This window comes from Trichosurus vulpecula, chromosome 5 (genome assembly GCF_011100635.1).
Source record: "Trichosurus vulpecula isolate mTriVul1 chromosome 5, mTriVul1.pri, whole genome shotgun sequence".
In the NCBI taxonomy this organism is placed as follows: domain Eukaryota; kingdom Metazoa; phylum Chordata; class Mammalia; order Diprotodontia; family Phalangeridae; genus Trichosurus; species Trichosurus vulpecula.
In genome coordinates, this window is record NC_050577.1 from 141,029,793 (window position 1) to 141,041,231 (window position 11,439).

The window sequence follows — 11,439 nt, forward strand, 5'->3', positions numbered from 1 at the left end:
CTTAATGTAGAAGCTGCTAATTTGGCTAATTCTGCCTTTCAAGGCATTCTTCTCCTCATTGGCTTTTTGGAGCTCTTTTGCCATTTGGGTTAGTCTATTCTTTAAGGTGTGTTTCAACAATCCGGCTAGCAGCTTCTGTGGGGGTGTAAGATCCACCCACAGCCAGCACCTGGAAAGCTGCCAACAGCACAGGTTCTTTTGGTCTGCTTAACTAAGGAAAGCAAGGTGAAGGGGTTGACAAGCTTACTTTAATTCAGCATACAAATATCATTCACTTAGTTCAGAGGAAAAAGCCAGCACCCTGAACTTCAGAATAAAATACAAACAAATTAGAAACATCAACAGACAGACCTTGTCTGATTCAAATCCCAATACATAGTTCCCAGAGTTCAACAAAGTCTCAGCATCTGGGTTTACAAGCTGGAGGGCTCCTTGGCTACAGCTGCCCAGAGTCTCCTCATCAACACCATCTCTAGAGCCCTTAAACAAATTACAAACTGACAGACCCAATACAATTCATAGTTACAAACGTCTAGGTTCAGCCCGGGAGCTCAGAACAAGGGCTGGCCCAGTCACATGCGCCACCACTGCCATGGGTAAGAGAGCTCCAAGGAACAGACAGCCAACCCCTGGTTTTTATATCTTTTTCAGCGTCAGGGGTGAGTCACACATGCGACTCACCCACGTGACCTAGAATCGTCACAAGGAGGCGGACTTAAACTCGTGTGGTCTAAAAGCCTCTGCTGTCCCAGACATGTAAACTAGGCCCTCCCTGGAGTTAGCCCCACCTTGGGCCCCACCTTAGTTGCCAATCCACACCCACATAGGTTTTACACCTAATAGGGATTTGGGCCTGGGGCTTAGCACTTAGTAAGGCTCAGTGAAATACACTAAATTACTCAAATGGAACAAAAGCCAAACTATTCAAGGGCACTTGTTGAACTAAGTGCTAAGGAGCCCATTTTGCCTACCAACACAAGGTGTTCTTTTCTTTAGTATTTTTTGGGTCTCCTTTAGCAAGTCATTGACTTGTTTTTCATGGTCTTCTTGCATCACTCTCATTTCTTTTCCCAGTTTTTCCTGTACTTCTCTTACTTGCATTTCCAAATCCTTTTTGAGCTCTTCCATGGCCTGAGACCAATTAATATTTTTCTTGGAGGCTCTTGCTGTAGGCTCTTTGACTTTGTTGACTTCTTCTGGTTGTATGTTTTGATATTCTTTGTCACCAAAAAAGGAATCTAGAGTTTCAGTCTGAGTCTGTTTTCACTGCCTGGCCATGTTCCCAGCCAACTACTTGACCCTTGAGCTTTTTGTCAGGGTATAACTGCTTGTAGAGTAGAGAGTACTTTGTCCCAAGCTTTAGGGTCCAAGCACTGCTGTTTTCAGATCTACTTCTACTCCACCATCACTGCAGGCTCTGTCACAGCAGTGCTCCTCCTCCCTCTAGAACTGCCAACCAGGACCACAATCCAGATCCAAGCAGGACAAAACAAGAGAAAGTACTCCTTGCACTCCTGCTCTGATCCACTGCTAGATTCTTCCCACCGTGTGAGCCAGGGACTGGAAGCAGCTGATGCTGGAGGTCTGGAAGAAGCCTCAGGAGCTTCCTGCTGCTGCCACCACCACTGCTGCACCACCTCTGCCACCCCCAGGGTTGGGGCCAGACTGCTTTCACCTTGATCCTGCAGTTTCTTACTAACCTGCTCTTTTGTGTTTGTGTGTTGAGAAGTCTGGTAACTGCCACAGCTCAATAATTCATGGCCCTAAGGCATGTTCTGGCTTTCTGACTCCCAGTCTTGTCTGTTCTGGTGTGGCCCACTGCTGGGCTGTGCTGTGCTCCCAGCACCATGCGATAGACCCTTCCCAGTGACCATCCAGGCTCTCCAGGACTGGATACTGTTTCCCTCTGATATTTTGTGGGTTCTGCAGGTCTAGAATTTGTTCAGAGCCATTTTTACAGGTGTTCGGAGGGATTTGGGGGAGAGATTAAGTAAGTCCCTGCTTTCCAGCTGCCATCTTGGCTCTGCCCCCTCAGTAGCAGATTCTTACTGGCTCCTGGGTTAGCTTTTTCACTTTTCCTCATATAAGGAACATAATCAAAAGACAAGACCAAATTGTGATAAATAACTCTATTCAATTGCTATTTAACTTCTGTTCTGAAATGAAGTAGTAATAGCATTCACCTGTCCACATGTGGTCATTATTTTGGACAGAATTCATGCAAATATCTTCTACATTATTGGAGAATTATTTCAGTCTCTTTCTAAAATCTGAAAGATATAAGAGCAGGTGTTGAGCTGCTTGAAGTTCTGCCTGCCCCTTAAAAAAATCTGTTTCTAATTTTTTAAAAAGTTCTTTGTACAATATATACACCTGAATAATTTACTTGAAGTCTAATAGTAATTTTTTTCTACTAATGTCATTTGATCAAATTATCTATGGGAAATAACTTAGTACTAGTTTCAGACCCACTCTTGGCAGATGTCTGTAGTAGGGTTGCGGTTGGGGTGGAATGAAGAAACTAAGTTAAAATAGATCAGGGATATATTAATTTGCTGGGCAGGTACTTTTGCTTACTGATTAGTGTAATTGGTGAATGGTAACTGTCACTCTTGTACCCCAAAGGGCCATCTCTTCTAATTAGTAGATGAGCCATAATATGAGGTTTAGTGCTCACATGAGAATCTGATTTGTCTCATTTTACAAAGCCCCAGCACTCATAGGCAGCTTACAGAAACCAATGCTTTAGGATATGAGCTGAGGTGGGAAATGTTTGAATTGAGTTTCCCTAATGAAAAAGAGAATATGATATAATATTTTTTGTCTAATTAATATAAGATTGAGATAGGTCTGAGGGGAAGGAAGGAATTTGTGATTTAGTTAAGGGTTGCTCATATCACCTTTGAGGTCCCTTCCAATTCTGTCACTCTACAATTATGTGGTTTAGATCTCTGCTCCAATAAGTCCTACTTTGGGGATTTAAGGTGTTAACAGTGAGGCAAATAACTAGGGAACACACATAATTTGCTCAGGCATTTTTCTGGGGAAAACTTGCGAAAAAGGAGATCTGTATAGAATGGAAATGTATACATACAGACATAAATGTAAACATATATAAATATAAATATATATATATGAGACAAAATTTAAATAAAAAGATGAGTGAAAATAATGTGAGCAGTGGTAAAGAGATCAACAAGTAGCAAGACCTTCAGATTTTTCTAATTAAACCACTATCAAAGAGGTTAAAGATCAAATATATTATTTATTCATCAGATGCATATTTATATATTGAATTCCCATCTTTTAGTTACCTTATTTGCAGTAGAGATGGCCTCTTAAGATTAGAATTACAGTACATTGCTTTCTCAGGAGGAACATTCATTTCAGCATCCCAGTCAGTAGCTCTTTTGTGGATAAATAGGATTTCACATCCCTCTGACCGTCAACAAGGCCACTTTTGTGAACACCTAATGACATTTACACATATTTTGGAATTTACTGATGTTGTTGGTACAAAATAAATAAGGCAGTACCTGTGATAAGAATGTTCTTTAAACAAAAACATCAAAGTAGCTAACCAGAGAGGGAAACATGTAGTATTCAATTTCATAAAGACCTTTTCATATTCATGATTATATAAAGAACTCATTTATATTAACATGAAAATTAATATACTTTTTGATACTTCCAGGATCAATGTCTCCCCATGCCAGAACTTCCCAGGGCAGTTTTATAGATCTAGGGAAAGATACCTCAGTAAAATATCAGGACATTCAGAATAAACAAAAGCCTCAAGAATGCCTTTTATTTCCTGTAACGTACTTTGAACATCACACATTGCCTTCTAATCATATGATAGAAATGGAAAGGTTAGCATTTTAAGAAAGCTTCTCTTCTGTTAACTGTATCTTTATCCTCTCATTAGTTTAATTCATTATAATAATCCAGACAAGCTTTGGCTATTAACTCAGTTTTAGCAGCAGCATTTCCCAGAGGATGATCTTGGTTTTTGAACAATTAGCAGCTTTAATTCATTTTAATGTGTGAAACAAATAGTATATCAGAATTCATAGTCTTTTCAATGCATTTAGTTATCTCTATATTATATGAGATCGGCTTTTATATTCCCCTTTTTCTGCAGAGCTGGTCATAACACTCTCAAGGACTCATTTGTGTTTTGTGTTTTTTTTTTTGTTTTTCATAGACTTGAAGGTCTTCTTTCAGAGTTTGTTGGTTCAGTAGCTCCCCCGCCATTTTTCCTTGACTGCACTAGAAATTATGAGGTATATACAGAAAGCCTTCCTGAAATCCCTGAAGACCCCTAGTAAATGTGCTGAAATTGATTTTTGTATCCTTTTTTTTTTCAAAAAGGATCATAGAATTTTCTGAGAGGTCCATGACTTGGGGCAGGTTAATATTCAACTACTGTCTATTCAGTTTTGAAATATTATGCCACTGTTCATATATTATGCCATTATTATTTCTGAAGAATGAACCAGGCACAGTTTTAGGGAGGGAGAGAATCATCCTTTAGTAATTTCTGTACAAAAATTGGAGTGTATTCTCACAAAGTACAAGGCATCTTCACTTTGCATACCATTTCATGGAAAGGGGATTACAAATAACTTAGCAGAAAGAAAAGTAAAAGAGTTATAAAATTGAATACAGAAGTAGATTGATTGCATGCAGCAAACATATGTAAATTAATCCATGGTTTCCTTTGGGGAGTAATCTTTTCCTTGTATAGCTAGTGACATTTTTTACTGTAATTTGCAAGTGTGTCTACCTGGAAGAAAGAATAAGAGCCCTTGTTGGTTTCATAAGGTTGTGTAAAGATTAAGTGGTTAATATTTACTAATTGATAAGATGTAATGATGGAATGATCTCTTAGTGAGAAAGATTTTTCATCTCAAACATTTACACCTTCTATATAAAGGGTAAGTTAGCAAACCTTGAGAGAACTTACTAGAACAAAATTAAAAACTAAAAGATGAATGCACATTAGAATTTAGGACTACTCTATCTACAGAATTTTAGATTTCTTTGTGTTATTATTGTTAGTCATGTTATCATGTTTTACTCATTGAATAATGAAAGATGGCATTTGAAAAACAGCAGCAAAATAATATAGACATTCTTTTTTTAAAACTCATTTCTCATCAAGAAGCATATACTTTTTTATGTTTTAATTTGGAATCTTTGTAAGCTAGATTAACACTAGTATCTACAGGATATTGAGTATGATTAATAGTTTTTCTTCTCATCATAGCTTAGTTGGTTTTGTTTGTGCAAAAACTTTTACAATTTGATGTAATCAAAGTTGTTCACTTTATCTTCTGTAACCTCCTATTTCCCTTTTTTAATCATGAACTCTTTCCCTACCCATAGTTGTGAAAGGTATTTTCTTCCTTCTTTTCTAACTTGTTTAAAATATGAAAATTAAATTTCTTTTCAGTCAGAAGTTTCATTTCTAACACCTTGTATTTATATCTTTTGTTTTTATACATCTGGATTTCCTCCTCTATTCCTTGTTCTGTCATTCTCAGAGAGCTATCAGTTATAACAGAAGATATTTTGAAAAAAAGAAAAGGAAGAGAAAAATATTCAGAAAAACACTAACCCATTGAAAAATCTCTATTATATGCAGTGTCCCATACCTATGGACCTTATCCTCTTCAAAGTATCTTGGGTTTAGGGACTTGACTACCCAAGTCTCTTTTCTGAGGTCAGGCTTGATCCTAATTTCAATTATTTTGTGTTTGTCATTATTTCTGTTTTTGTAGTTATTATGCATATTGATTTTTCTGGCCCTGCTTATTTTACTTTCTATCAGGTCATGCAAATCTTTCCATGTTTCTCTTTATTCATTATGCTCATTATTGCTGACAAAACAGAGATATTTGATTACCTTGTACAGTATTTTGTTTGCTATTCTCCAGTTGATAGTCATCTACTTCTCCATGGTTTTCTGCTACCACAAAACGTGCAGCTCTAAACATTTTGATGTATATAGACTCTTTCTTTTTGTCAGTGGCACAGAAATAGAATTTCTTGGTCAAAGGGAATAGATGTTTAATTTCAGTCATTTTATTTACATGATTTCAAATCACTTTCCAGAATAGCTATACTATTCAGAAGTCCACCAACAGTATATTAGTGTTCCTGTCTTTCCAAAATCCCTTCAATACTGATTATTGTGGTCTTTTGTCATCTTTGCCAATTTGTTGAGTAAGATATGAAGCCTCAGAGTTGTTTTAATGTTCATTTTTTCTTATTATTGGTGATTTGGAGCATTCTTTTATGATGTTAATTTGCAATTCATTTGAAAATTTATGTGTGTGTATATGTGTATATATGCATATATATACATACACACACACACACACACACACACATATATATATATAAAATATGGAGAGAGAGAGAGAGAGGTTTTTAATCTTACCTATTTCTGAGTATCCTTGTATCCATGTATATTGGATATTATAAACTTATACACATAGAGATATTTTATCTCCTTTAACTGCTTTCCTTCTTATCTTGAATGCTTAAATTTTATTTAAGAAGTTGAGAAGCTTTTTAATTTTATGTAATCATTGTTGCCCATTTTGTCTTTTGTAAATAGCTCCTTTGTTTGGTTAAGAATTTATCCTCTCCCCATAGCTATGGAAAGTATCTGGTCTGTTTCTCTTTTATTTTTTTATGGTATGATCTTTGATATAATCCAGTTTGAATTTCTTGTGGAATATGGTGTAAGGTACTGGACTATGTCTAATTTTTGCCAGGTTGCTTTCTAATTTCCCTAGCAATCCTCAGCAAATAAGGATTTGTTTTCTAAGGGATTTATATTTTTTGTTTTATCAAACCCCGAGTTACTGAGTTCAATTATTTATAATTCCTCTCTTGCCTTATCAGTTCCTTTTGTTATCTACTCTTCTATTTTTTAATCAGTAACAAAAGGTTTTGGTGATTGTACCTTTGTACAACAAGGTTCTGATTGGTGTGAATAATAAATTCCTTGAAGTAGTCTCATTATTTGAATTCATGCTGCATATTTCCTTTGAGCTATAACCAATTGCTATGTTTTACATAATTGTAACTTGAAATAGTACTAATTCAGATTGACATGGCTGCTTCTGATTATTCATTATTGGCACTAATTGGAATCCATCTGTAATATGATTTGAGGCTATTAAGAGTGCTATTCCCCTTTCATTCTTACCTTTTTCATTTTTCCCCCTTGATATTCTGGGTGCTTTATTCCTCTATTATTTTGTCTAGTTGTATAAAGTATTCCCTTTGTAGTTAGATTGGCATAGCATTATCTCTGTAAATTTGTTTAGGTGACATTGTCATTTTTATTATATTGGCTTAGGGCAGTTACAAGTTCTGAATATTTCTCCGGTCATTTGAGTTGGCCTTTATTATTTTTTTGCATTTAATTTTTTGCAATTATATATAAACAAAGATTTTTAACATTTAAAAAATGATTTTGAGTTCTCTATTGTCTCCCTCCCTCTTCTATCTTGAGAAGATGAACAATTTGATAGAAATTATACATGTACAGTCATGTAAAACATTTCCATATTAGCCATGCTGCAAAAGAGAGCAGACAAAAACCTTAAGAATAATAAAGTTTTAAAAAGGTATGCTTCAATCTGCATTCAGACTACATCAGTTCTTTGAGTTGGTATTTATTTAAGTAGCATTTTGTAATTGAATCTATGCAAGTATTGAGCATGCGTTGGTGGATTGACTTCCCAAAACTTTTTGCATTTTATAGTCACAGTGAATTGATATTTCCTCTTATTATATAGAAATGCTATTGGTTTTTGAGGGTTTACTTTGTGTGCTGCAACTTTGTTGATGGTATTAAAGTTCTTAATTAGTTTCTTTGATTTACTAGGATTTTTAAAGTAAATCATCATGTCAGAAGAAAGGGTTAGTTTTAATCTCCTCTTCATTTACCTATGACTTTTATTATTTTCTCTTGCCTTATTGCTATTATTAGAATTTCTAGAACTTTATGCTATCATAGATTTTGCTCCCTTACTTTATTAAGCACATACCAAGGTTTATGTGAATTTCTATGCTTATGGAGCATACAGACTAGAGAACTGATATGAAACATATATCTATAGTGCACAGAATAGCCATGTATCTGCATCATTGAAAGTAACTCCCATATCATTGAGATCACATATCAGTTTGAATATTTGGTCAATCATAGCTAATAATAATAATAGCTAACATTTGTACAATGCTTTAAGATTGGCAAAGAACTTTACATATATTATCTCATTGGAGTTACACAACAACTCTTTGAAATATATGACATTATTATATCCCTTTTATAGATGAGAAAACAGACTTTGAGAGGTTAAGGGAATTATACAGTCATACGGCTAGTAAGTCTGAGGTTGGATTTAGAATCATAAATAAACCCACAGAGGTAATTGTTCAAGATCCTATGATTAAGCATCAACCAAGTCAAAAATAGGGAGATCTGTCCTCACCAAAAGAACTTGCCATTGCAATGGAGGAGATCCTGTACAGAGTCCAAATGAAAGAAGGTTTCTATAAGAGATATCAAGGACCCCTAGATGCTCCTTATTATAATGATTGAATTAAACTCCATGTGAGCCTCTTCTAGAGGATTCATAGTCACTCCAAAGAGTGATTAGGACATCTGTGGGTGGACATGGACAAGAAGGCACAGATGGGTTGCAGTCTGTGTGTGTGTGTGTTTGTGTGTGTGTGTGTGTATGTATATATATACATACGTATGTATACACATATAGGTATATACACACATGTCTATGTATATACACACATATTTACTTACATACCATGTGTCATATGTCCTATTCTCAATGAATTCAGAAGATAGTTTGAGAGAGAGACATGAAATAGTAAAAATCAATCTTATTAGCTGAATGCTTCTTCCGTAATCATGGCTCTCAAAATTATGCATTATAATATAGACTCCTCAAAATTTAGGCATTTGGTATAGCTTTATTCAGCCCTTGGTGTTGCCCTCTTCCCTCTCCCCTTGCCTCCAAAGGAAGTTTATTGTTCTTTCTCGAAGCTTTGTTCATCTTAGAGGAACATGTGTAATAATAAATGGCAATACAGATCGTAAGCTTGTACCCCCCAATCCTTTCCTCAGCCAAGCTGCTTTGTCTCCATTAGTTTGTAGCCAGATTGAGTTCTCGTTATTGGGACTGTGAAGCATCATGGAGTATACCTGGAAGGGTCCTAAGCACCTATCCAGTCTGTCTTTCTTATTTTACATATGGTGAAAAATGAGTCCAGAGAGATAAATTGACTGGCCTGAGATCATTCAAGTAGTCAGTGACAGAGTCAAGAATTATTCGTTTTCTATAAATTCAAATCTACCATTTTTTTTACTCTACTCTGATGCTGCCACTCTATTATTCCTTTTCAAAGAGCTTCTCCATATGATGTATTTCAGATATCCTTTGGGAGCCTTTAAGATCAAGCTTTCCTGAAAAAAAAGAAAGATTCTTTTTTCATTGAAATTTCAATAGATTGTTAATCTATTTTTGTCTTCATTTTATATATTTCAGATTGAAAGCTGTCTTTGTGCTCAGTGCATCTCATGACCATACTTCTATTCCATCAATCCCCTGTTTTATTTTTTTAATTTACTGAAAAAACTCTCACCTTTTCTTTTCTCTGGAACCCAATCTTCTTTCATCTCCTCATAGTAGTTACAGTTTTTCTTGTTATCATGTTTCTAAAGTTTCTCTTTCTATATTGGTTAGTTACCTTTTCATAGGTTTGGACTTATGCCATTCCTTAGAATCAATCAGTCTTTACTTCAAGTTCCTCTTTTAAATCTGCCACCTAAATACTTCAGGGATGGGTAAAGCCAATTCAGCCCAGAAGTGAATACCTGTGTTAAACATATGGGCTAGTCACCTCCCTTTGGAATCTAGAACTTGCCATCTTTCTCAACCTAGCATTCATCAGTTCACTTTCTTATTCCCTATGTTGCTTCCTCAGAAATATAGTATTAAATCTTAGCCAGATGCACAGTTTCTCCAGAACCATATGACTGCCATTAGGTTGTCCTCCAATCCATAATCAGCCTACCCTGACCATACCCTTCATCTCTCCTAGTACAGTGTAACCAGAATGGCCTTTGTTTTCTTTGAGTGACTCAATTTATCTCAGTGAGCTTTACTAGGTGCTAAGCCCTAGGCCCAAACCCCATTAGATGTTAACTAATCCATGTGGATGTGAACCTCCCAGGGTCCTAAGGGGAGGGGCCAACTCAAGAACCAATCACCAGAGCCTGAGCTCTGGTGATTCAGATGATGTTTGATGTCTGAAGCCCTATAAGAAGGGAGGACAGAGCCATTTGTGCGGGGCTCTGGAGATGGTGTTGATGAGGAGACTCTGAGCAGCTGTAGCTAAGGAGCCCTCCAGCTTGTAAATCCGGATGCTGAAACTTTGTTGAACTCTGGTAACTATGTGTTGGGATTTGAATCAGACAAAGTCTGTCTGTTGATGTTTGTAATTTGTTTGCATTTTGTTTCGAAGTTCAGGGTGCTGGCTTTTTTCTCTGAACTAACTGAATGATATTTGAATGCTGAATTAAAAGTAAGCTTGTCAACCCCTTCACCTTGCTTTCTTTAATTAAGCAGATCAGAAGAACCTGTGCTGTTGGCAGCTTTCTGTGTGCTGGCTGTGGGTGAATCTTATACCCCCCACAGAAGCTGCTAGCCAGATTGTTCAAACATAGTCATTGGGGAATATATTTTTATGGTTATGGAATAATGCTTCTTTTCTATTGCTTAAACTTCCCAGCTTTTCCTACCATATCTAGTCATTTGCTATGTCTAGCATTCTTCCTTGCAGTGTCCACAGTCCAGAATGTGACCTTAATAATGTATTACTCAGGTCTCTTACTGTCTTAAAAGTAGCTAATAAGCTTTTCCAATTATAATCTGAAAAAAATATTCTTTTTATGGAAGGTTATTTGAAATCCTGCCTCTGGCATCCATCACATCGATTGGTCTGATGACCTGTTCCTGGAGCCAGGGTCTCTATATTTCTTTATTCAAATGTTACGTATCCAGAAACCCCACACAGGGCAATATACCATCAAATTTAATATATACCATCCTGCATAGTTGGGACTCCCATCCCCTGTTAGTTAGAGCCCATCTTATATGCCTTTGATAGTAAATATATTCCCCAAATGATGAACTAAGTCACATAGAAATGTCTTTAAAGGGAACAAGTATGGGACAAATATTTGGATTGTGTCAAAAATACAGAGTGCTGTAGGTAACAAAATTGGGATGTTACGGTCCCAGTGTAGTAATTTGATCATCCAGGATGAAGCAAAGAGTTTGTTGTGATAATTTTGCAAATATTTTCCATTATTTTTCTTTTTTGTATTCT